The sequence below is a fragment of the Helianthus annuus genome, chromosome 4, assembly GCF_002127325.2.
Source record: "Helianthus annuus cultivar XRQ/B chromosome 4, HanXRQr2.0-SUNRISE, whole genome shotgun sequence".
NCBI classification, from domain to species: domain Eukaryota; kingdom Viridiplantae; phylum Streptophyta; class Magnoliopsida; order Asterales; family Asteraceae; genus Helianthus; species Helianthus annuus.
Genome location: NC_035436.2, coordinates 110,340,974 through 110,368,820, shown reverse-complemented (window position 1 = coordinate 110,368,820; position 27,847 = coordinate 110,340,974). Strand labels below are relative to the sequence as shown.

Here is a 27,847-nt window from a genome sequence, read left to right as displayed (position 1 = left end):
GGTTTGTTACAACTAAATATTATTATGGTTATTAACTCCATATATAGATGTATCTTGTTTACAAAGTTTCCCTCTCATATATATATTCCTTGTATTTTATTGTAAACACAGACCTATGAATAATATAAAAATCTTTCTCCCTACATCTCTTTCTTATATTGTTTAGTTATTAGGCTTGTTGTTTCACAACAGGGTTAATACTGTTTTAACCATGGATTTTTTTTAACTTTTGTTTTATCTATATATATCTATATATATAATATATGAACAAGATGTGGGACACGTGTCAAGTGATGGTGCAACCAGAATGGATTTTTGGCGGGAAAAATGTGAGAATCTTTATGTTTTCACACGGGATCCGAATAACAACAACCATACCCGTATAGTTTTGACCCGGGTATATAATGAACAAAAAAAACCCTAATAATTCTAATCCTCATTTTCACACCGTCGTCCCAAATTGAGTACACCATACATTCAGAGCTGCTAAAATACTAAATCTCCCATTCCTTTCATTCTCTCCCTGCGCTTCCGTCACAAACCCTAATGGCGAAATCCTACACCTCCATCACAAACCAGTTTCTTCACTGCGATTTGGATGAAACGCTCCAGATTCACAATGACTAGGGTTTCCTTTTGTCTGGTTTGATTGGATGAGCACACAACAATTAAGGTATTTTGATTTCGAATTTTTGTTTTGTTCTTCACATTATATTTAGGTTTCCGTCTTAGATCTGCAATATCACTTCATCTATTAATTGTTCTTAGATCTGCAATATCACTCCATCTATTAATTGTTCGATCGATTTAGATATATACTATTTTACGTCTGATTGTTAATGTTTTGTTTTAGATTTGTGTTATCATTTGATATGTTAGTATGTCATCGCTTTAGACTAAAACTTTTGATCGGTAGGTTGCTTTTTGTATACACAATTTTACGTGGTCTTGGATCTGATGATTACATAATGATAAAGGTGTTTTGATCTTTATTTTTAACAATTTTTATCTAGATTAAGCAATTTTGTGGATTGGAACTCTTAGTAAACCTATTTTTTACTAACCTATTTTGAAGGAGAAAGATAAAAGAAAGGTACACTAAAATAATTTTGATTTTCAGGTATATGTATAGGCTTATGAAGAGACGGGTGCATTCCCTGCATGTTGATACTGGTTCATGGCCAAGTTATAAAGTGAAAAGGATGGAAGTTGAATTACTTGGTTTATGGGCTATGTGTAAGGGTGAGCAAACCTTACCTGTTAAACCATTGTTTCATGCTAGATGTAAAATAGCTAACTTTATCAGGTTGTTTTCATTTTAATTGATGGTTGTATTGCAGTATTGAGAGCTCTGAAGGAGTATATGATATGCTGAAAGAGGTAATTTCTTCGACTGTTTGATTTTATTTTATCATATTGAATCTTTTTAAAATGTATATATATCTTGAACAGCTATTTCAGCAGCAAAGAAGGCCGGTCTTAAGGCAAAAATATCCACCCTTCAGGTCAGATGATGTAATTCTTTATAGTTACAGTGTGTTCTTTCACACACTTGTAATTGAATGTGATCAATAAAAGATGATGAGGGCCTGTGGTACTTACCTAGAATCAAGTAATATAAGCAAAGAAGAAGATTAACAATTAGGTCTTTCTCTCTCATCTTTCTAATTGGATTTCACAAAAAAAGTGGTCTTAGTTCTTGGTGGGTTTTAAATCTTTAAAATTCCTATGTGTAGTTAGATACATTTTAGGGGTGGCTAGGCCATGACCTGTATAGCCATAACCTGTTTTAACAAGTTTCTAAACCCATATATACTGCCACCTCATCAAAATTGGGAAAAAAGGATTTTGTACTTGAATTGATAAGAACAATGCAATCTGTTTAACCATTATGTTGATTTGTGTTGTATATTAGGTATTCTCATGAGGTAGAAAACATGGTAAGAAAGTTGCAGTCCATACATTGACTTTCGCATATCAAGAAGGAGTATGTTTTTGTAATGGAGCTGAAAAGACAACAACTTTGTTTATGTTAACAGGTACAATATAATTGTGGCTTTGATTTTGGTCAACACGGTCCTAAAAATTTCGTCTCTATTGAGAGATAAATTTATATATTTATATATTTGACTTATGGTCAACTTATCTCATTGAAATGATTAACTTTCATAAAGTTATAAAATTTATTTGCAGGATAAGTATATCTAACTGATGGGACTGCATTCATTTTTGGTCAAGATATGCGATTAAACCCAAGGCTGCTCGCCAGCTTGTACGCCATTCTTTTCTTTATATATCATATTACATGCATAATGTGTGGAGGCTTCTCTTGGTATACACGGACTGATTTTTTTCGCCGTTTACTAACAAATTACTAAAAACAACAATCTTAACGTGTTACTTAAACGATTTTGTGACAACTCGTAATTAAAACCCACTTTGTGTAACGTTACGTGCTCACGTGAACTATGTTGGTTGAATGTTATGATTATTTTATGTGAATGTATGTTTATACAAGTGACCCGACCGCACAAGACTCTCGAACGCACAACACTTACTTGAACGCACAAGGCCATTTGGGCCGTATTCCTTGTAACCGGAACCAATGGGCAGCCCATTAGGGGTTTCGGCCCACTTCTCTTATACGTACATACACACAACCTTAGGAGGTTGTTTCTCATTTGTTACACAAAAACACAAGTCGCAAACCCTAGCTCTCCTCTCTCCCTCTCTTTCGCGAACCGAAGGCAGCCAAGCAATCCCCCATCATCTCGGGTCTTTCTTGTTCGGATCAAACCTTATTCTTTCTCTTAACCGGTTAGTATTTCATGTTATGTGCTTTGTTTGAATGATATATTGATATATTGATGAGATGTGATCAGATTTGAATATGAACTATGAATCGTATGATGGATGATTTTATGAGTGCCATGAATTATGAAGAATGATAATTATGTGCTAGGATCTAGAACCAATTGGATCATAGTCGGCTGTAATATGTTCTTGTTTGAATGATTGTGGGGTTGGTAAGATGCATGCTAGAACTCAGATTCATGAGCCGTGTGATGTCTATGGTCGAGGGTAATGCTAGAATATGATTAATGTGCATATTATGATGCTACTAGGGTTCATGTGGATTAATGATAGATTGTCTTGTTTGATCGAAATGTTATAAAACAAGAAACTGTTAGTGGATATGGTAATTTTGGAAATTGTTAAATGTGTAACCAACTAAACATGATTTCCAGAATTATGAAACTAATCGCACAACACAAGTCGGTCGCACATCACGGCTGGATCACACAAGCTTTCAGACCGCACAAGATGGCCCACTCGCAGAAGACCCTTTGGATCGCACAAGTGTCAGGTTTGTTAACTGTTGGGCCGTGCATGTCATACTGGACTGGGCCAGCTTAAATCGCACAACCCAGCCCAATCGCACAAGGTGTCCTGATCGTACAATATTAGCTGGACCGCACAAGATCGTTACTTAGATTGTTTTGTTGTTTGGGCCAGATCGAACAAGCCCATCTGGATCGCACAAGTCATCTAATAATTGGGCCGAGTATGCTATTTGACTGCTTAGCTATTTGGGCCGGGCTTATTGGACCGCACAACATGTTGTGGATCGCACAAGGCTGTGCCGATCGCACAACATGTTGGGCCGGATATTATTGGGCTGATTTGTTTATTCGCACAAGTTGAATGGGTATTTATGACTGTTACTTGGTTGCCTAGATCAATACGTGTTAGTTAACTTGTATGATTTATACGTGCATTACGTGAACCGAACCTGACTTGTATGATAAACGTGCTAGGACGTGGTTGATCACATTGTAGCTTAACTGAACTTTTTGTGTATCAAACCGAGCAACCCCAGGTGAGTTCAATGCATTTTCTCAAGCATGCGTCCCGGTGGTTTGGGACAACTGGTAAACATTTGGAAGGGAAACATTGGGTAAACAACTTAATCGGTTTTGGTTATTGCCTGGAGGGCAATGGGGATAATTAGTTGATAGCGCTATTAGGTGGGAAACCTCACACCGGGCCGTAAGGACGAGGTGAACTAATTATCTGGGTTTCACTATGGTTGTTAAGAGGCACACTCCTCGGTTACGTAAGGGCGTTTTCCCTAGGGTAACTAGCGTGAACAACATAGTGGGTTGCTAAGAGGCACACTCCTCGGTTACGTAAGGGCGTACTCCCTAGGGTAACTAACATGAGCAACATCGGAACACAACATTGAATCGCATTAACATATATCTGGTAATACAACACGTTAACGAAACCTTGAACTCACCAGCGTAGTCTGACACACTTGTTTGCATGCTTGTAGGTCGTTAACCTTGGAACATGGACTTGCTAACTGGGAGTGCTGGAGTGGTCATGGATCGAAGCTATTGGATTACTTATAATTGATACATTGGTTTTGAGTTTTATTATGAAACAACTGCTAAACGACTTATCATATGCTTCCGCTATATAACTCTTTGTGAAATGATATTATGTTTGACATTTAATCTTGGCAATTAATGACATGTTTTATTTAAATATTTATCGTTGGTTCAATGTGATTGGTGGCTCAGACTCTGATGTGTAACACGCCTCGCGGGGTTTCCGCAGGTGGTATTTTGGGGGTGTTACAGTTTGGTATCAGAGCCACTGGTTATAGTGAACTAGGTTTTAAAACGTTTTGTAAAACCAGACTATAACCAAACAACTCCGAAGATCGATCATGACACTCAGCTCCAGATTGCAAGGTTCGTCTCTCCCTTTATACATTACTAGCTTAGCAGTCACACACTCACAACGTATATGAACTGAAACATTTAACACTATAGTGACTTGATAGTGTGACACTACCCTTCGACTCATGTGAACCATAGACCTGTGATATCATCTGTTGTGTTGTTTGAACGGGGGGAAACTTCGAGCGCAAGCTAAGAGGCACTGAGATAAGCATGCAAGTTGCCTTATTATTATGGGTGCACACTTAATAATAACGCGGGGTGCATGCAAGTCCCAGTGAGGCTTATCGAGCGTGAGAAGGGTTCTGCCTTACTATGCGTGAACTTGGTAGTACGTAAATATCAGTATGATACTTGACTCCCATCTCGTTTCGATTTTTAAATCGGTTTATTCCCAACTATAGAAATATGAGTGGACGAGGACACGGACGTGGCAACATCAACATGACTCAGGCCGAGTTGACTGACCTAACCAATACCCGTGTGGCAGAGGCTTTAGCAGCCTATCAAGCTGGTACAGAATGTACCAAGTACTCTTACTCTCATATCGCGTACACGTCTTTTTCACTTCTATAACGTGTTTCCTTCCATCATTTAGGTCAGCAAGCGCAACCCCAACCTAACCAACCTGCGTGTACGTTCAAAATGTTCATGGACTGCAAGCCACAGACCTTCACCGGGACTGAAGGGGCTGTGGGACTTCTGAGATGGTTCGAGAAAGCAGAGTCCGTGTTTGCTATCTGTAACTGCCCCGCTGGGGACAGGGTGAAATATGCTGCGGGTACCTTGGCAGATGGTGCCCTAACGTGGTGGAATGCCCAAGTCCAACTGTTGGGCATCGAGGCAGCAAATGCTACAGCTTGGGATGACTTTAAAGAGCTGATTCGGGAAGAGTATTGTCCTCGGGACGAGGTCCAGAAGTTGGAAAACGAGTACTACGACTTGAAGATGGTAGGATCAGAAGTCGAAGCGTATGTGAAGCGATCGTATGAATTGGCCGACATGTGCCCGAACTTGTCCCGGCCTATGTCTCGGAGGATTGAGTTATTCATCAAAGGGTTGCCTCCGCGTGTGAAGAGTTTGGTCACTGCAGCCCATCTCAATGATTTAACACAGATTGTTCGACTGACTCATAAGATTGTGGACCAAGAGGTCGAGAGCAATTCGTTACCCCCGCGCATTTCAGCCACTGCTGCTGCGGCACCCACTGCTACTACATCTGCTAATGATAACAAACGGAAGTGGAGCGACTACGACAAAGCACCCAGTGCTGGTCAGACTCAGAAAAGGCCAGACAACAACAATAACCGCAGCATCAGCCAGTCGTCTTCTGTCAATCAAGGCCAGGGAAGTGGCCACAGCCAGGGTTCGTATGCAGGTAGGAAGCCACGGTGTAACAGGTGTGGCTATCATCATTTTGGGCCGTGTGGTCGGATGTGTAACAAGTGTGGTAAGTCGGGCCATGAGGCCAGGGATTGTAGGACCTTGCAACCCAAACACCAGCAGCAACAAAACCAGCAAAACCAGAGACAACAGGGACAACCACCCCAGCAGAACCAGGGTTTCAGGAAAGGGTGCTATCAGTGTGGTGACGAGGGCCACTTTAAGCGGGATTGCCCTCAGCTAAACCAGAACGCTAACGACAACAACCGCCCAAATAATAACAATGCTGGAAACAACAACAACAACAACGACAACAATGGGGGAAATGGTGCTCGAGGCAGAGTGTTCCAGCTTGGAGCAGGGGATGCCAGGAATGACGGCAACGTTGTAACTGGTACGTTTCCTGTTAACAATCGTATTACTTCTGTATTATTTGATTCGGGTGCCGATTGGAGTTATGTGTCCCTAGAGTTTAGTCAACGATTAGGGATAACCCCAACACCTTTAGAAGTTAAACAAGTAGTAGAACTAGCAGATGGTAAAACGATAGAAGCCTCGAATGTCCTTTTTGGATGCAAACTAGATCTCGTGGGTCAAGCGTTTGATATTGACCTCCTTCCCGTTACGCTCGGTAGTTTTGACATAGTGGTAGGCATGGATTGGTTGTCTAAGCACCAAGCAGAAATTTTGTGTAAAGAGAAGATCGTGCGTATCCCTCTCCCTGATGGGGAGACATTATTAGTTCAAGGGCATCGTAGTGGGACGATGGTTGGTATTATCTCGGCCATGCGTGCACAGCAATATCTGCAAAAAGGGTATCCTGCAATGTTAGCGTTAGTTACCAACGCTTAGTCTGAGGAGAGAAAGATCGAAGACTTGCGAGTAGTGCGAGACTTCACCGATGTATTCCCAGAGGAGCTGCCAGGGTTACCTCCTCACCGTCAAGTAGAATTTCAGATTGATCTTGCGCCGGGAGCGGCTCCGATTGCCCGAGCCCCATACCGGTTAGCACCTGGAGAGTTGCAAGAGCTGTCTAATCAACTGCAAGAGTTGTTGGACAGGGGCTTTATCCGACCCAGTTCGTCGCCTTGGGGAGCCCCAGTTCTGTTCGTAAAGAAGAAAGACGGGTCATTCCGTATGTGTATCGACTATCGAGAGCTCAACAAGGTGACCATTAAGAACCGCTATCCGTTACCACGCATCGACGACTTGTTTGACCAGCTGCAAGGGTCAAGTTTCTATTCCAAGATCGACTTAAGATCGGGGTACCACCAGGTAAGGGTTAGGGAAGAGGATGTTCCCAAGACGGCTTTTCGAACGCGCTACGGACACTACGAGTTTTTGGTTATGCCGTTTGGATTGACTAATGCACCAGCGGTTTTCATGGATCTCATGAACCACGTATGTAAGCCATATCTTGACGAGTTTGTTATAGTGTTTATTGAAGACATCTTAGTCTATTCCAAGAACAAGGAAGATCACGAGCGCCACCTACGTCTCATCTTGGAACTCTTGAGAAGAGAACAGCTGTATGCGAAATTTTCAAAGTGCGACTTTTGGATTCGAGAAGTGCATTTCCTTGGGCACGTTGTTAACGAGAAAGGGATACATGTGGATCCTGCGAAGGTGGATGCAGTTAAGAATTGGGCGGCACCAAAGACTCCATCTGAGGTGCGACAATTTCTTGGTCTCGCAGGATATTATCGGAGGTTTATTAGAGATTTCTCAAAAATCGCACAGCCTCTCACCTCGCTAACACAGAAGAACACGGCATACTCTTGGGGAACGAAGCAGGAAGAGGCCTTCCAGTTGTTAAAGCAGAAACTTTGCAGTGCACCGATCTTGTCGTTACCAGAGGGTACCGAAGATTTTGTGGTTTATTGTGACGCTTCGATTCAGGGTCTCGATTGCGTGTTGATGCAACGCGAGAAGGTGATAGCCTATGCTTCTCGTCAGCTGAAGGTGCACGAGAAGAACTACACGACACACGACTTGGAGTTAGGAGCGGTGGTATTTGCGTTGAAGATTTGGAGGCACTATCTGTACGGTACCAAATGCACCATCTACACCGACCATAGGAGTCTCCAGCACATCTTCGACCAGAAAGAGTTGAATATGCGACAACGACGATGGGTGGAATTATTGAACGATTATGAATGCGCCATCAAGTATCATCCGGGCAAGGCAAACGTCGTAGCCGACGACCTCAGCAGGAAAGATAATGCACCTAGGCGTGTGCGAGCATTGCAACTCACAATCCAGTCCAACCTTCCTTCCCAGATACGAGACGCTCAGTTAGAAGCGTTGAAACCAGAGAACGTTCGAGCTGAAGCTCTACGAGGCTCGAGGCAATGACTAGAACGAAAGGGAGACGGTGCTTACTACGTAACTGGACGCATTTGGGTCCCATTCTTTGGTAACTTACGGGAACTTGTAATGGAAGAGGCACATAAGTCACGTTACTCCGTACATCCTGGATCAGATAAGATGTACCATGACTTAAAAACTACATACTGGTGGCCCAGCATGAAGGCTCATATAGCAACCTATGTCAGCAAATGTTTGACTTGTGCTAAAGTCAAAGCGGAACATCAAAAGCCCTCAGGTCTACTGCAGCAACCAGAGATACCCACGTGGAAGTGGGAACAGATCGCCATGGATTTCGTGACAGGATTACCAAGAACTCAGGCTGGGAATGACACCATTTGGGTGATTGTTGATCGCCTTACGAAATCAGCACACTTCCTAGCAATCAAGGAAACAGACAAATTTTCTCAGCTGGCAGCAGTGTATCTTAAGGAGGTGGTTTCTAGGCATGGGGTGCCTACTTCTATCATTTCAGACCGAGATCCGCGTTTCACTTCAGAGTTATGGCAGTCAATGCATAAGTCGTTCGGTTCCCAACTCGACATGAGCACCGCTTATCACCCGCAGACGGATGGTCAAAGCGAGCGCACCATCCAAACACTTGAAGATATGCTTCAGGCATGCGTACTCGATTTTGGAAAAGGGTGGGAGAAACACTTGCCGTTGATAGAGTTCTCCTACAACAACAGTTACCACACAAGTATTAAGGCAGCTCCGTTCGAAGCACTGTACGGACGGAAATGTCGTTCACCTCTCTGTTGGCATGAGGTGGGGGATAGTCAGATCACAGGCCCTGAGTTTGTTCTTGAGGCATCAGAAAGCATTGTGCAGATCCGAAACCGTATGGCCGCAGCTCGCGACCGCCAGAAAAGCTACGCTGACAAGCGCAGTAAACCGCTGGAATTTGAAGTTAATGACCGCGTTATGTTAAAGGTTTCACCCTGGAAGGGTGTGGTGCGTTTTGGGAAGCGCGGCAAACTAAACCCTCGTTACGTAGGACCATTCAAAATTTTAGAACGGATTGGAAAGGTGGCCTACAGGTTGGAATTACCCGCTGAGTTGGGTAATATCCACGATGTGTTCCACGTATCGCAGTTAAAGAAGTGTTTGGTTGATGAAACACTCGTAGTACCATTTCAAGAGCTGAAGATAGATGACAAATTGCAGTTTGTCGAAGAACCAATTGAAATCATGGATCGGGAAGTTAAAGTTCGTAAGCACAGCCGCATACCGATTGTCAGAGTTCGTTGGAACTCAAGACGTGGTCCAGAGTTCACGTGGGAACGCGAGGACCAGATGAAACTTAAGTATCCACATTTGTTCCCCGAAGACCAGTCAAAACCTAGCGAACCTAGTGTTGATGCAACTAGCGAATTTCGGGACGAAATTCCCATTCAAGTTGGGGAGGATGTGACACCCCAGGAAAACCAGCAACCTACCTAACTTTAACTCATCTAGCTGCTTTAACTTATCTAGCTTTCTCAGTGAGTGCGTACCAAATTTCGGGACGAAATTTCTTTTTAGTTGGGGATACTGTGACAACTCGTAATTTAAACCCACTTTGTGTAACGTTACGTGCTCACGTGAACTATGTTGGTTGAATGTTATGATTATTTTATGTGAATGTATGTTTATACAAGTGACCCGACCGCACAAGACTCTCGAAGCACAACACTTACTTGAACGCACAAGGCCATTTGGGCCGTATTCCTTGTAACCGGAACCAATGGGCAGCCCATTAGGGGTTTCGGCCCACTTCTCTTATACGTACATACACATAACCTTAGGAGGTTGTTTCTCATTTGTTACACAAAAACACAAGTCGCAGACCCTAGCTCTCCTCTCTCCCTCTCTTTCGCGAACCGAAGGCAGCCAAGCAATCCCCCATCATCTCGGGTCTTTCTTGTTCGGATCAAACCTTATTCTTTCTCTTAACCGGTTAGTATTTCATGTTATGTGCTTTGTTTGAATGATATATTGATATATTGATGAGATGTGATCGGATTTGAATATGAACTGTGAATCGTATGATGGATGATTTTATGAGTGCCATGAATTATGAAGAATGATAATTATGTGCTAGGATCTAGAACAGATTGGATCATAGTCGGCTGTAATATGTTCTTGTTTGAATGATTGTGGGGTTGGTAAGATGCATGCTAGAACTCAGATTCATGAGCCGTGTGATGTCTATGGTCGAGGGTAATGCTAGAATATGATTAATGTGCATATTATGATGCTACTAGGGTTCATGTGGATTAATGATAGATTGTCTTGTTTGATCGAAATGTTATAAAACAAGAAACTGTTAGTGGATATGGTAATTTTGGAAATTGTTAAATGTGTAACCAACTAAACATGATTTCCGGAATTATGAAACTAATCGCACAACACAAGTCGGTCGCACATCACGGCTGGATCACACAAGCTTTCAGACCGCACAAGATGGCCCACTCGCACAAGATCCTTTGGATCGCACAAGTGTCAGGTTTGTTAACTGTTGGGCCGTGCATGTCATACTGGACTGGGCCAGCTTAAATCGCACAACCCAGCCCAATCGCACAAGGTGTCCTGATCATACAATATTAGCTGGACCGCACAAGATCGCTACTTAGATTGTTTTGTTGTTTGGGCCGGATCGAACAAGCCCATCTGGATCGCACAAGTCATCTATTAATTGGGCCGAGTATGCTATTTGACTGCTTAGCTATTTGGGCCGGGCTTATTGGACCGCACAACATGTTGTGGATCGCACAAGGCTGTGCCGATCGCACAACATGTTGGGCCGGATATTATTGGGCTGATTTGTTTATTCGCACAAGTTGAATGGGTTGTTATGACTGTTACTTGGTTGCCTAGATCAATACGTGTTAGTTAACTTGTATGATTTATACGTGCATTACGTGAACCGAACCTGACTTGTATGATAAACGTGCTAGGACGTGGTTGATCACATTGTAGCTTAACTGAACTTTTTGTGTATCAAACCGAGCAACCCCAGGTGAGTTCAATGCATTTTCTCAAGCATGCGTCCCGGTGGTTTGGGACAACTGGTAAACATTTGGAAGGGAAACATTGGGTAAACAACTTAATCGGTTTTGGTTATTGCCTGGAGGGCAATGGGGATAATTAGTTGATAGCGCTATTAGGTGGGAAACCTCACACCGGGCCGTAAGGACGAGGTGAACTAATTATCTGGGTTTCACTATGGTTGTTAAGAGGCACACTCCTCGGTTACGTAAGGGCGTTTTCCCTAGGGTAACTAGCGTGAACAACATAGTGGGTTGCTAAGAGGCACACTCCTCGGTTACGTAAGGGCGTACTCCCTAGGGTAACTAACATGAGCAACATCGGAACACAACATTGAATCGCATTAACATATATCTGGTAATACAACACGTTAACGAAACCTTGAACTCACCAGCGTAGTCTGACACACTTGTTTGCATGCTTGTAGGTCGTTAACCTTGGAACATGGACTTGCTATCTGGGAGTGCTGGAGTGGTCATGGATCGAAGCTATTGGATTACTTATAATTGATACATTGGTTTTGAGTTTTATTATGAAACAACTGCTAAACGACTTATCATATGCTTCCGCTATATAACTCTTTGTGAAATGATATTATGTTTGACATTTAATCTTGGCAATTAATGACATGTTTTATTTAAATATTTATCGTTGGTTCAATGTGATTGGTGGCTCAGACTCTGATGTGTAACACGCCTCGCGGGGTTTCCGCAGGTGGTATTTTGGGGGTGTTACAGATTTATTTCGACCCGTTCGCTAAAATAGATAAGTTTCATCCACTTACTAAAACCAATGAGTTTGATCCGTCTATTAAAGTAGGCCACTTTGCCCTTATCTTAAAAATGGTAGCTTAGACCAGTTTATTAAAATTGAAAATTTTGACCCGTTTATTAAAGTAGCTCATTCTTACCCTTTACTGATTATTTTAGATTATTATATTTATGTTATAGTTTTCTACATGTCTAAATCTTGTTTTGTAATGTAGAACCACATGCTTTATTAATATATGCTCTCTGTATGATTTCATGTTTTAGTAATGATTGCTAATGTGTTATTGTTTGTTTTTGGTTATATACTATCATTTTCTTTTATACGTAAAACATCATCTGATATTGTATGATTCTTCAACAATGTGATTTTGTATGTATTTTTAATGTGATCGTATACTTTGGATTTTAGCTGACATATTGATATTGATATTTCCATAAAAAATCAATAGGTTGAATCACCAAAATACAAACAGGCTTTTAAAGGATTTAGATGGGTAAGACTGCGCTTCATTAATTTTTTTTTTTGAAAGGCAAACTATATATTAAACGACACACCCGGTTAGCAAACAACTAACCCAAAACAAACCTATATTTTGTCTGTATGTTATGTTTTGTTCTTGCAAAAGTCTTTATATCATGCCAAATTTTAATGCTTGATCATATGAGGAAATTGGTGAGGCATTGTACTTTGCAATACTAAAAGGTTATTTTTATTTTTTATTTTTTTTATTTTAATCTAGACCTCACTTCTTAATTGTTTTGAATTTTCTTGTGTATGTTTGAAGTCACGGTTATTATTTTATGGTTTACCTATATGTGACTTTAGAAAAACTTTGCTTTCATCTTAGTACTCACAAAAGATGGAAATGAAAAGTAATCATATTAAATTATAATTATTAAATTATAATGGGAGTTTATTAAAGGAGGTATCTTTGTCTTCTTATTTATTTTATTTATTATACTTTTTAATTGTGAAGCCCAAAAAGAAAATTTAGTACTAAAGGTGATTATAATATTAAATTATAATGGGAGTTTTGAATGGCTAATTTGAAGGTTGGTTAATGAGATTATGTTTATTTGGGTCGATGCCAAAACACTTGTGTTTCCATATAGTGTTTTGAAATATTTACAAAATTATTTTTATGTTTACACCAATTTGTTTTTCTTGAAGAACATGATTTAGGAGTTTGGGTTGCTACATTAAAAGATATGCAACTTCTGGTTGTACTATTAGCTTATATGGTTGTGCATATAGCCAAGTCGTAGGTAAGTAAATGTGACAACTCGTACTTTACCGTCTCTTACATTACGTGTAACTGTTGAACTATTTGTGATTACGTGATTACGCTGATTGATTGAATGTTACGTGCTATACGGTTTCATTAGAATGTGTATGTTACTACTTGAACCAAATAAGTAATTCAACCTCACAACCTTTTCGGCCCACATGTCCGACTCGAGACCACTAGGTGGCCCATGTGGGGTTTCGGCCCACATCCTTTTCCACACGTATATGATCACACACATCTCTTAGGGTTTAGTTTTCACAACTTTGGCAATCAAGCACATACTCTCTCTCTCGATCGGAACGAAAGGCAGCCGACCCTCCCAATTCTCGAAGCCCCTTGTAATCGGATCATCCCTCGTTACACACTCTAATCCGGTTAGTGTTTATGGTTGGTTGTTTATACATGATGATATGATCGGTTAATGTGTTTATGGTTGTGTTCATGCTTGATTAATGTTATGTTTCACATGTATTATTGCTCATGCTCATGCTAATCGGATTGTTCTTGATGTATGTAATCTGAATGATTTGAATCGGCCATACGTGTTCATATGAATCGGTTGAAGCTAGATGTAATCAGTTGTTATGTTATAAGATTCGGATTGTAACTTGTTTATGTGCTAAGTGAATCGAGGTATGTTGATAGTCTCGGCTACATGTTCATAAGAATTGGTAAATATGTTCATAAGGATTCATATGGATTAGATGTTTGATTTCACTGTTTGATCGATATTATGCAAACTGATTAGTTGGAAACTTGTTAATTGATAAGTGTAAAAAGGAAACTGATTAATTGAGTGTAACCGATCTGCATGAAATCAGGAAATCTGTTACAATTTGATAGTCTCGACACGGTTGCGAGTCGAGACCGTGTGATCTTGACCTAAGCATGATAACCCGAGACCGGCATTGCGAGTCCAGTTGCGACTCGAGACCGAACAGTCTCGACTGGACCATGACAAACCGAGACCCGCTCTGTTGCGACTCGAGAACACCCCTGTTGCGACTCGAGATCTCATTCGTTGCGACTCGAGATCTCGACACCAGCATAACTCGAGACCGATAGTCTCGACTCGAGACTGACTATGTTGCTATTGGACCTTTACTGTTACAAGCCCAACTGTTTGGGCCGAATACTTGGAAATTGTTATCTGATCTTTATTGGACTGTTTAATCTTTTTGGGCCGAGAAGAATATTGGATTGTTTTGGGCCGGGTACAATTGGGCTTAGATTTTAGAACGCACAAGTATGATTATGTTATGCTCTTGACTGTTAACGTGCAATACGTGTTTGCTATGATTTAATACGTGCATTACTTGAAGTCAAAACCTGACTTGTGTGGTAACCCTGTTAGGACGTGGTTGACCACTCATAGTTCAAGAAACCCTTTTTGTGTATCTGCTGAGCAAACCAAGGTGAGTTCACACAGGCAAGGCATGGGATTCCCGGGTTGGGAATTGGGTTGGATTATTTGGAATGGATGATTACTCGTACTTACGCTATTGCTAGACTATAGACCATCGTCCTCAGGATAGTCAGGACACTTACGTAAAACCTACGTAAACTAGTATCTACCATTGTCTCCCGGGTCGGGAGGACACTTACGTAAATCCTACGTAACCTAATACCCACTACTGTCTTCCGGGTCAGAAGGACACTTACGTAAATCCTACGTAAATCCCTCGCGTACCACTGTCCTCGGGGAAGGGCACTCACGTAAATCCTACGTGACCTAGTACGTATTCCTGTTCTCGGATTAAGAAGAACACATGGTTGCAAATAGTCTAGTAAGTACCATAATGGGAAACCCCCATTAGTAAAGATAAACGTGGGAATCCCCCACTAGTAATATATATATACAAGGCAATGGGAAACCCCCACCATTAGTACATATATGCATGGGAAGCCCCCAACTAGATGAACATACTCATTACTATTACGAACTTATTTTCTGTGAACTCGCTCAACTAGTTGTTGATTATCTACTGCATGCCTTGCAGGACCTTAGGTACTTTATGGAGCTTGCACAGGGAGGAGCAGGTCGTTGTGGGATACGGATTGTGAACGATATTTGAACTTATAACTTATTTTGGGTTTTCATTATTATGCTTCCGCTACTTAAACAATGTTTGGTTATGAACATCAGTCATGTCACGATGAAATACATTTTCTACTTTTATACTTAAATGCTATGTTTGATATGATTGATGGCTTGATCCTGGTCATGTCACGCCTCCTAGCGGTGGTACTCCGCGTGTGGATTTTGGGGGTGTGTCAGATTGGTATCAGAGCCATTGGTTATAGAGAACTCGGTTTTAATATGGGAAAACGTTTTTATTAAAACCAGACTATAACCAGAACAGTGCTCTTAACGATCCACAACGACGCTTCGCTCCACGTGCAAGACTCGACATTCTAGGTAATAAGGTTTATGTTTATTACCTGCTTGCTAGAACTATATAGAACTTTGCTCGTATTACGCTTAGATACACATGACTTTATTACATGAGAACACCTACGTGCTTACGCTTTTCTGTCATCGCCCTACTCGCGAACCATTCTCACTTACGCTACTTTTACAATGAAGATCATGTCTGGACGAATTAACATGACTCAAGCCCAGCTAGAGGCTCTCGTTCAAGCTCAAGTTGCTGCGGCACTTGCAGCTGCACAAGCAGGTAGTATACCCTGCAGTATAGATTCACACTAGGATCCTTAGATCCTGCGTTAACTCTCGTATTTAATCTCATCCTATTCATACACAATAGGTCAACCAGCGCAGCAGCCTGTCTGCACTTTCAAGAACTTCATGGACTGTCGTCCAAGCACTTTCAGTGGCACCGAAGGAGCAGTGGGACTACTCCATTGGTTTGAGAAGCTCGAGTCAGTGTTCGAGATGTGTGAATGCCCTGGGGCTCGCAGGGTCAAATACGCCACTGGTACTTTGGAAGGAATCGCGCTAACCTGGTGGAACGCGCAAGTTCAGATTCTCGGGTTGGCAGCTGCTAACGCCACCCCATGGAACGATTTTAAGGAACTCATCAAGCGAGAATACTGCACGCGTGACGACATTCACAAGCTGGAAGATGAGTTTTATCATCTGAAAATGACGGGGTCAGAGATTGAAGCTTATACGAAGCGATCGAACGAACTGGCTATCTTGTGTCCAACCATGGTGGACCCTCCAATTAAGCGCATCGAGTTGTACCTCAAGGGTCTAGCCTCAGAAATTCAGAGCCATGTTACATCGGCTAACCTCGACAACATTCAAGATATTCAGCGTCTTGCTCATCGCCTCACGGATCAGGCGGTGGAACAAAACAAGTTGCCCAAACGCATCAGTGCTACCACTTCAGCCGCTACTCCCACTACACCCAGTGACAACAAAAGAAAGTGGGATGGGGATTCTAGCAAAGGTTCAGCAACAGTTCAATCTCAAGCTCAGCAGCAGAAGACTGACCACTACCAGAGTCCTAGTCAGCAATCCTCTGGTGGTCATAGACAGAGAAGGTATCAAGGGTTTCACCCCAAGTGTCACAACTGCAACAGACATCACAGCGGCCAGTGCAACAAGGGTCGTTGTCAAAGATGTCTCAAGATGGGTCACGAGGCCAAAGACTGTAGGAGCCCACGGCCTGCAAATCAGAACCAGCAACCGCAACAACCAGCTCCACAGAACCCACAGCAGCAGCAGCCACAACATGGAAACCGGGGATGTTTCCAGTGTGGGGCTGAAGGTCATTTCAAACGCGATTGTCCTCAACTGAACCAGAACCAGAATCGCAACAACAACAACCAGGGCAACGGGAACAACAACAACAATGGCAACGAGGCAAGGGGTCGAGCTTTCGTGTTAGGACGAGGAGACGCAATGAACGATCCCAATGTGGTTATGGGTAAGTTTCTCCTCGACGATATTTATGTTACTGTTTAGTTTGATTCGGGTGCTGATACAAGTTATATATCGCTAAAAGTCAGTAAGTTGTTAAAACGTGCACCAACATCCCTAAACACCAAGCATGTAGTAGAACTAGCTAATGGTAAGAGTTTAGAAGCCACGCAAGTAGTCAGGGGTTGTAGTATTGTCTTAGCCGGTCAGGCTTTCTCCATCGACCTTATTCCCATAGTCTTGGGAAGTTTCGATATCGTCATAGGGATGGATTGGTTATCCCAACATCAGGCAGAGATCTTATGCAGTGAGAAGATTATTCGCATTCCACGTTCTGGTCAAGAACCCCTCGAAGTCCAAGGCGACAAGAGTGGTGTTGTGGTTGGCATCATCTCTTTCTTGAAGGCTCAGAAATGTTTACGAAAGGGGCACACTGCCATTCTGGCACTCGTTACAGACGCATCAGCGAAGGAAAATAAACTTGAGGATATTCCAGTTGTACGCGACTACCCATCAGGTGTTTCCTGAAGATTTACCTGGATTATCGCCTCATCGTCAGGTCGAATTTCAAATCGAGCTCGATCCTAGAGCAGCACCCATAGCTCGCGCACCATATCGTCTAGCTCCATCAGAATTGGAGGAACTGTCAAAGCAGCTACAAGAGCTCTTGGAAAAGGGCTTCATTCGTCCAAGCTCTTCGCCTTGGGGAGCTCCAGTGTTATTCGTGAGAAAGAAAGACGGTACGTTCAGAATGTGCATCGACTACCGTGAACTGAACAAGGTGACGGTGAAGAACCGTTATCCTCTTCCACGCATAGACGGCTTATTCGACCAGTTGCAAGGGTCGTGTTACTATTCCAAGATAGACTTGAGGTCTAGTTATCATCAGCTGAGAGTCCGGGAGAAGGACGTCTCCAAGACAGCATTCAGAACTCGTTATGGCCACTACGAGTTTCTTGTCATGCCGTTCGGGTTAACGAACACGCCTGCCGTATTTATGGACCTTCTGAACAGGGTGTGCAAACCCTATCTTGACAAGTTCGTCATTGTCTTCATCGACGACATCCTGATCTACTCCAAGAGTCAGGAAGAACACGAGCAGCACCTACGCCTTATTTTGGAACTCCTACGGAAGGAACAGCTGTACGCTAAGTTTTCGAAATGCGACTTCTGGCTTCGTGAAGTCCACTTTCTAGGCCACGTAGTGAACAAGGATGGGATCCATGTCGATCCATCCAAGGTAGATTCGATCAGGAACTGGCCTGCACCGCGTACGCCAACGGAAATACGCCAATTCTTGGGTTTGGCGGGTTACTACAGACGGTTTATTAAAGACTTTTCAAAGATTGCTCAGCCGCTTACACTACTGACACAGAAAGGTGTCACCTACCGTTGGGGCAACACGCAGGAAACTGCTTTTCAGCACTTTAAGGATAGACTTTGCAGTGCACCTATCCTCTCATTGCCAGAGGGCACGGACGATTTTGTGGTCTATTGTGATGCATCCATCCAGGGTCTTGGATGTGTGTTAATGCAGCGCGACAAGGTCATTGCTTACGCTTCGCGCCAACTTAAGATACATGAACGAAATTACACGACGCACGATTTAGAGCTGGGAGCTGTTGTTTTCGCGCTCAAGATATGGCGACACTACCTGTACGGGACCAAGTGCACAATTTACACCGATCACCGGAGTCTCGAGCATATCTTCAGGCAGAAGGAATTGAACATGCGTCAACGACGATGGGTTGAACTACTTAACGATTACGAATGCGCCATCAAGTACCATCCAGGCAAAGCCAATGTTGTGGCTGACGCCCTCAGTCGGAAAGACACTTTACCTCGGCGCGTGCGAGCGCTACAGATACGAGATGCTCAGGTAGAAGCATTGAAACCAGAAAACGTCAGGGCTGAAGCCCTACGCGGCTCACGACAGCGGTTAGAACAGAAGGCAGATGGCGCCTACTATGTAACGGGGCGTATTTGGGTCCCACTTTATGGCGGTCTACGCGAACTTGTGATGGACGAAGCACACAAGTCTCGCTACTCGGTACATCCAGGGTCGGACAAAATGTACCACGACATCAGAACTACTTATTGGTGGCCTAGCATGAAGGCCCACATCGCTACCTATGTCAGCAAATGCTTGACCTGTGCGAGAGTCAAGGTTGAATACCAGAAACCAGCGGGCCTACTTCAACAACCTAAGATACCGCAATGGAAATGGGAAGAAATTTCCATGGATTTCGTTACAGGCCTACCTAGATCCCAGCGTGGGAATGATACCATATGGGTGATCGTGGATCGACTCACCAAGTCTGCACACTTCCTAGCTATAAAGGAAACGTATAAGTTCTCCACTCTCGCAGACATCTACCTTAAAGAAGTTGTTTCGAGGCACGGGGTGCCCACTTCCATCATTTCGGATCGGGATGCACGATTCACGTCAGAGCTATGGCAAGCGATGCACAAATCTTTCGGCTCACGATTAGACATGAGCACAGCATATCATCCTCAGACGGATGGGCAGTCTGAGCGAACGATCCATACTCTTGAAGACATGCTTAGGGCATGCGTTATTGATTTCGGCAACGGCTGGGAAAAGCACCTCCCTTTGGTGGAGTTTTCATACAATAACAGCTATCACACTAGCATACAAGCCGCTCCATTCGAGGCATTGTACGGACGTAAATGCCGGTCACCTCTCTGTTGGGCAGAGGTGGGGGATAGTCAGATTACGGGTCCAGAGATTGTAGTGGACGCCACAGAAAAGATTGCACAGATACGACAACGCATGGCGGCAGCACGCGTCCGTCAGAAAGCCTACGCGGACAAGCGTAGGAAGCCTTTGGAATTTCAGGTCGGGGACCGGGTTTTATTAAAAGTCTCACCCTGGAAGGGTGTGGTTCGTTTTGGAAAACGGGGCAAACGAAATCCGCGGTATGTCGGACCGTTCGAGATTATTGAGAAAATAGGCAAAGTGGCCTACAAGCTAAACCTACCAGCTGAACTCGGTGCAGTTCACAATGTTTTTTCACGTGTCGAATCTGAAGAAGTGCCTGTCAGATGAGACCCTCATAATTCCTTTTAAGGAACTCACTATCGATGAGCGGTTGCAGTTCGTCGAGGAACCAGTTGAAATCACGGGCAGGGATGTTAAGGTCCTCAAAAACAAGAGAATCCCTCTTGTCCGAGTTCGTTGGAACTCCAAACGTGGCCCAAAGTACACCTGGGAACGCGAAGACAGGATGACAGAAAAGTACCCCCAGTTATTCAGAACCAATGCAACCACTACTAAGGCTGAAGCTACTACTGCGGAATTTCGGGACGAAATTCCAGATCAACGGGGGGAGGATGTGACACCCCAGGAAAGTCAGCGAATGGTACAACTTACCTAGCTTCCTCAGTGAGTGCGTACCAAATTTCGGGACGAAATTTCTTTTATGTTGGGGATAATGTGACAACTCGTACTTTACCGTCTCTTACATTACGTGTAACTGTTGAACTATTTGTGATTACGTGATTACGCTGATTGATTGAATGTTACGTGCTATACGGTTTCATGAGAATGTGTATGTTACTACTTGAACCAAATAAGTAATTCAACCTCACAACCTTTTCGGCCCACATGTCCGACTCGAGACCACTAGGTGGCCCATGTGGGGTTTCGGCCCACATCCTTTTCCACACGTATATGATCACACACATCTCTTAGGGTTTAGTTTTCACAACTTTGGCAATCAAGCACATACTCTCTCTCTCGATCGGAACCAAAGGCAGCCGACCCTCCCAATTCTCGAAGCCCCTTGTAATCGGATCATCCCTCGTTACACACTCTAATCCGGTTAGTGTTTATGGTTGGTTGTTTATACATGATGATATGATCGGTTAATGTGTTTATGGTTGTGTTCATGCTTGATTAATGTTATGTTTCACATGTATTATTGCTCATGCTCATGCTAATCGGATTGTTCTTGATGTATGTAATCTGAATGATTTGAATCGGCCATACGTGTTCATATGAATCGGTTGAAGCTAGATGTAATCAGTTGTTATGTTATAAGATTCGGATTGTAACTTGTTTATGTGCTAAGTGAATCGAGGTATGTTGATAGTCTCGGCTACATGTTCATAAGAATTGGTAAATATGTGCATAAGGATTCATATGGATTAGATGTTTGATTTCACTGTTTGATCGATATTATGCAAACTGATTAGTTGGAAACTTGTTAATTGATAAGTGTAAAAAGGAAACTGATTAATTGAGTGTAACCGATCTGCATGAAATCAGGAAATCTGTTACAATTTGATAGTCTCGACACGGTTGCGAATCGAGACCGTGTGATCTTGACCTAAGCATGATAACCCGAGACCGGCATTGCGAGTCCAGTTGCGACTCGAGACCGAACAGTCTCGACTGGACCATGACAAACCGAGACCCGCTCTGTTGCGACTCGAGAACACCCCTGTTGCGACTCGAGATCTCATTCGTTGCGACTCGAGATCTCGACACCAGCATAACTCGAGACCGATAGTCTCGACTCGAGACTGACTATGTTGCTATTGGACCTTTACTGTTACAAGCCCAACTGTTTGGGCCGAATACTTGGAAATTGTTATCTGATCTTTATTGGACTGTTTAATCTTTTTGGGCCGAGAAGAATATTAGATTGTTTTGGGCCGGGTACAATTGGGCTTAGATTTTAGAACGCACAAGTATGATTATGTTATGCTCTTGACTGTTAACGTGCAATACGTGTTTGCTATGATTTAATACGTGCATTACTTGAAGTCAAAACCTGACATGTGTGGTAACCCTGTTAGGACGTGGTTGACTACCCATAGTTCAAGAAACCCTTTTTGTGTATCTGCCGAGCAAACCAAGGTGAGTTCACACAGCCAAGGCATGGGATTCCCGGGTTGGGAATTGGGTTGGATTATTTGGAATGGATGATTACTCGTACTTACGCTATTACTAGACTATAGACCATCGTCCTCAGGATAGTCAGGACACTTACGTAAAACCTACGTAAACTAGTATCTACCATTGTCTCCCGGGTCGGGAGGACACTTACGTAAATCCTACGTAACCTAATACCCACTACTGTCTTCCGGGTCGGAAGGACACTTACGTAAATCCTACGTAAATCCCTCGCGTACCACTGTCCTCGGGGAAGGGCACTCACGTAAATCCTACGTGACCTAGTGCGTATTCCTGTTCTCGGATTAAGAAGAACACATGGTTGCAAATAGTCTAGTAAGTACCATAATGGGAAACCCCCATTAGTAAAGATAAACGTGGGAATCCCCCACTAGTAATATATATATATACAAGGCAATGGGAAACCCCCACCATTAGTACATACATGCATGGGAAGCCCCCAACTAGATGAACATACTCATTACTATTACGAACTTATTTTCTGTGAACTCGCTCAACTAGTTGTTGATTATCTGCTGCATGCCATGCAGGACCTTAGGTACATTATGGAGCTTGCACAGGGAGGAGCAGGTCGTTGTGGGATACGGATCGTGAACGATGTTTGAACTTATAACTTACTTTGGGTTTACATTATTATGCTTCCGCTACTTAAATAATGTTTTGTTGTGAACATCAGTCATGTCACGATGAAATACATTTTCTACTTTTACACTTAAATGCTATGTTTGATATGATTGATGGCTTGATCCTGGTCATGTCACGCCTCCTAGCGGTGGTACTCCGCGTGTGGATTTTGGGGGTGTGACAGTAAAGCTTATGTCTCGTGTCTCTGTCTCTGCTTTCAGGACCTAAATGCCTTGGAGCGCCTCTCGGTTTTTAAAGCCAAGCTTAATTACAAAAGGAAATGTCAATGTTTGGTCATCTTATCTTTGAAATTTGACCAACAATAAATGTTATATTGCAGGTTTGTAGTTGTTTTAAAATACATCAATATTTTGGTGATCAACATTGTATCTATTGATTCTCCAGATATGCTAACGATAATATACTAACGAGGCTTATTTGGAATATATCATCACTGGTGTGAATCATACGGCACATATGCAAGGTCTTATGATTTCTTTACGTGGACCATCTATTCTCCAACAAACAAGTGAGCATTCCTATTAACCAATTTACTGCATTAAATTAATATAATTTATACCTTTAAGTGGATGAAGATCTTTTATTTTTATATCACTAAAGAGTCAAATGGGTAAAATCAAGAGAAGTTAGCTAACAAGGAAGCATGACTGATAAATAGGTCTATTTTTTCTGCATTATATTAACTAATTGATGATCCTTTTGGCGAAACCGTTGTGCGACAATGTACTGCAACTAGCTCTTAATAGTGAAGCAACGCATGCCAGACAAGTGGTGAAGTTTTATATAACGAGGGAAAGATTGTTCGTATGCTAAGCCTCACCTTCTATGGTAGGAAGACAGAACTTTGGTAGTTTAGTTTTATTGCTATTGACAATACATGTTGGAAATTTTACAATATTTATTTTGACCAGCTTAGAAGCGGTGCTAAGTCGGGTTTAGAAGGTGATGATGTGGCATCCCCTAAAGAATGAGTAGTTATTTACATCTTAGATTGACATCTCTTCTTGAAGAAGTGAGTATTCCCCCTTTTTTTCTTTTAAACTTTTTATAGCCCTTTTATTGAAATTATAGGCACAAAAGTCATATACGTCTTGGTTAGTGATATCTGAAACTGTAGTTGCAGTGCTTTAGTATGTGCCCATAGTTTTAGATGGTATCAAAATTTTAAAAAGTATGATTTTTTATTTTGTTATTACTGTCCTTATAAAAAGTATTTAAGTTGTGTCATGTTGTATATAGGCCAAGACGATTTGAGCTACAAGCGTTCCTATGGTTGTTACATGGATGCTCAAAATGGCCCGTCATTGGGTAGTAAGCATCTTACTTTGTGTTTTTCCTTTTAAAGAACAAGAAAAAAATATTCTTATTTGCTGTTATGTATCCTTGATTGGATTTTGTAAACCTCTAAAGATGGGAATTTGCTATGTGTATATTGATAAAGGGTGTGCACAATTTGGTTTGAATTTTGGATTAATTTTCTGTTTTGATTTTCGCTTATTTGTATAAAACACTTGTGTTAGTCAACCGTTGGGCCTTTAATTTTATGACCCGACTTAATCACCACTGAACCGGTATAGTCGGTTACTAGAGATATTTTCAATTTTCAGTTTTTCCATCAAACTACCTGGCATGATAGATAATAGTTAGTTTTGTGGTATTATATTAAATCATGTGTTGTTTTATACACGGGGACAAGTTTTTTACACCTTAGTTTATCGAACTCCCGTACTATTGATATAGTGAACTATTAGACGAACTACAATTTAGAACTGCCCCACATTCTCTATGATTAATTCAGTTATATTCTCTATGATTAATTTAGTCTTACTAAAATTCAATACATATTAACTTACTTTGACACAACTATTTTTCTTTCTCACTTATGTTTATATATGTACTTTAGATTTGGAACACGAGGACCATGAACAGAACTGGACAACTGACTGCTTGTCTTTGGCTGGTTTAGAAGCCAAGTTTTTAAGAAAGGGTGAATTTCTCAAATATAATCTTTGGGTTACACCTTATGCACTTAATGAAAACTTTCTTGGAGGTAAATTCTGAAACCAAAATCCATGTGTCGATTAAGGGCTTGCCTCATGGGTCAAACAAAATTGTTCTCTTGAGGTCGGTAAACTTTTTTCTTCTACTTATTTTCTTAAAAGTAATTAAGCACACACATGTGTGTTAGTTGGGATATAGGATCATTAGCGAAAAAGTGTTGGAAAATGAAGATGAGTAGATACCATATAGATAAGAGGTCAAATTAATTGGATAGGGAAAGTAATATTTTAGATACTATCAACTGAGAGTATATTCTGAGTGCTCATTTTTTTTTCTTTTGCCTTGGTGTTTAGTGTGATTTGTATGAGAAACCGCATCAAAGAACGTTTTGAGATATGATTTTAGGTGACATAATGTGAAATTCTCGACCGATTTATTCACTGGTTTCTTATTTTCAATTTACTCAAAATGTAAAAGCTCATGGACAAGTTGATCCTATAAATAATTTTCCATTGGAATGCGCTATCAGAAGAGTTTTTAGAAGTTCATAAGTAGAAGTTCATAAGGAGATGAATGTATGCTACTATGCCCCATTGATACATAAGTCAAGTTGCAACTGAACATAAAAATAGTTGAATTTTTTGTTGTAATATGTTTTAGATGATTCTTTATTTAGTTATTTGTAAGTCCCACTTGCGGTATGCACATATAATGTATAAATGTGTGGACGCTCAGGGGCAAAAGTGAAAGCGCACTAATTTTAACGTTATTTTACTGTTTTGGTGAAAATAACGTTAAAAGAGTGGAATGGTTAATCATGCTTCATCCATCATGTGGTGGCGGAGTGGTAGCTACACTGCGTAAGGTGTGTTTATCCAATTTATAAAAGTAATATCTCATATATAATACCATTATTACATATATCCGTTTCAATTTCTAAAAGTAATATCTAATATAGAAGACCATTATTATGGCTGAGACCTGTGATGATAGCTATTGATTCGTGCAGGTGGTGAAAAGGGTTTTGGACGTCAAATAAATTCCATTGTTGGGAGTAAACGTACTCTGCTAGAGATAGACTAGGAGATACTTTGGAGCTTAGTAATAAAATGTTTGCTATTTTCTCTATTTGTTACCCCTTTACTCTTTATGACAATTTACAATACCAATATCTCGCTTAATTGAGCTCTCTACCAATGGCAAAGATGAGTATATATGTCTGGAGAACTATTTAGGATTTCGATTTATATGGTACAAGTTATGGATTGATGCATAACCTTTTCAACTTAAACTATGAAAGGTGTCTGTCTAGCTTATGATGTCTGCTATATCTTTTTACACAATGCATCTAACTGATAAGTTAGTAGAATATCATTACTAAAATTCATGGTTAGTTGTTGTTACTTGAGCATCAAGTTAGGGGGATTTTGTGAACCAACATTAGTGTTAATAGATACTTTATAGTGATTATTATTGTGCAAGAGTTATTGTAGCTTGCTAATTATAAGTTACCATTTACATGAGTAGAAATTGTTATGACATTAATTATATAATCATTTGGTATTTAAAGAATCAATTGTCACAATTGCATGATTTACAAGTGTTCCAAAATAAGTAGGAAATAAATATTTTTTTAATAAGCCAATTTGCAAATGGTGTTCACAACAGGTTGAAGAAATGCATCACATGTTGTACCAATCTGAGCTTTCTTCTATCGTATGGCAAAGGTTACTCATTTCATGTGACAGACTTTACTAGAAAGAGTTCGATAAGAGAGATGTTGGAGTTGTGCAAGGGGATAAGCGCTAACAAAGAAAATAAATAATTTTATGCCATCGATCATTTATTATGTTGAATTGACCCGGTGGAAAGCGAGAAATGAGTTGGTATTCAACAAGCTATTAAAGTCCGCAGATCCAATCAGTGAAGAAATTCAAGCTCAATAAGGTGCTTTTGAGTAACTATATCACGAAGCAAACACTAGGTGAACCCCTTTGATTGGCGTTTAATCGTATTACACGTTATTTAATTTATTATTATACACTAGGTGAACCCCTTTGATTGGCGTCTAATCGTATTACTGTTTTAGAAGAGGTGGCTTTTTCTTAATTGTATTACACCTTATTTAATTTATTATTATACACTTATGTTGCTTAGTTATATCTAAAATATTGTCTATAACTTCTACCGAGAGGAATTTGAACAAAAGGTGTCACCCAAAAGTGTTATCTGATTAATATCAAGTCTTGGATAAGATATGTGATAAATAGACATGCCAAATTTGATTAAGAGCAATTTTTTTAGAAAAAGAGCTAGGCAGTGGATCAACTTATTACTATAGGGATTTTTTAGTGGGCTTTGGGTTATTCGGGTAAAGTTGAATCCAAAAAGTAACATTTGATTGCCAAACTAAAGATGGGTATTCGGGTTCGGATATTAATGATAACTAGGTTCGGTTTCCTCGGATTTTTTCTTTCAGGTAAGATTTGATTACCAATCTGAAGTTGGAATCTTGATGGAAAGTAAAAGTGAGAGGAAGCCATTGTTGGAGGTAAAGAAAGAGAATTTTAAAGAAACTAAGAAGCAAAGCAAATTGTATGCTTTAGTATTACTGCCAATGTTATTTGATCATGCATGTAGTCATCTGAGTCTTTGAGTTTGTTTTCCTTATTGTAAGATTTTGTTCCCGGTTCTTTATAATTGCGTTAAAAACAGTGGGCTTCCATTATGGTTACACTTCATACCTGGAATTGAGTTTCAGACTTATAATGAGCCTTTTAAGG

The 27,847-nt window shown here is 41.2% G+C and overlaps 1 long non-coding RNA gene across 8 annotated transcripts; it reads left to right on the top strand.

Annotated features, from left to right (window-relative positions):
* The first annotated feature begins 320 nt into the window (after positions 1–320).
* Positions 321–27,847, top strand: LOC110936710. 8 transcript variants are annotated; one of them, XR_002590218.2, is made up of 13 exons: positions 321–673; positions 1,121–1,242; positions 1,341–1,380; positions 1,453–1,505; positions 1,916–2,039; positions 2,194–2,272; positions 12,748–12,792; positions 23,264–23,571; positions 23,800–23,891; positions 23,975–24,075; positions 24,303–24,374; positions 24,967–27,048; positions 27,544–27,846. It is a non-coding gene; the product is annotated as an uncharacterized LOC110936710 (long non-coding RNA). The 8 variants fall into 8 exon arrangements; XR_002590219.2 differs by lacking the exon at positions 12,748–12,792 and having other exon boundaries at positions 322–673; positions 23,264–23,382; positions 23,448–23,571; XR_002590220.2 differs by lacking the exon at positions 12,748–12,792 and having other exon boundaries at positions 322–673; positions 24,967–25,929; positions 26,074–27,048.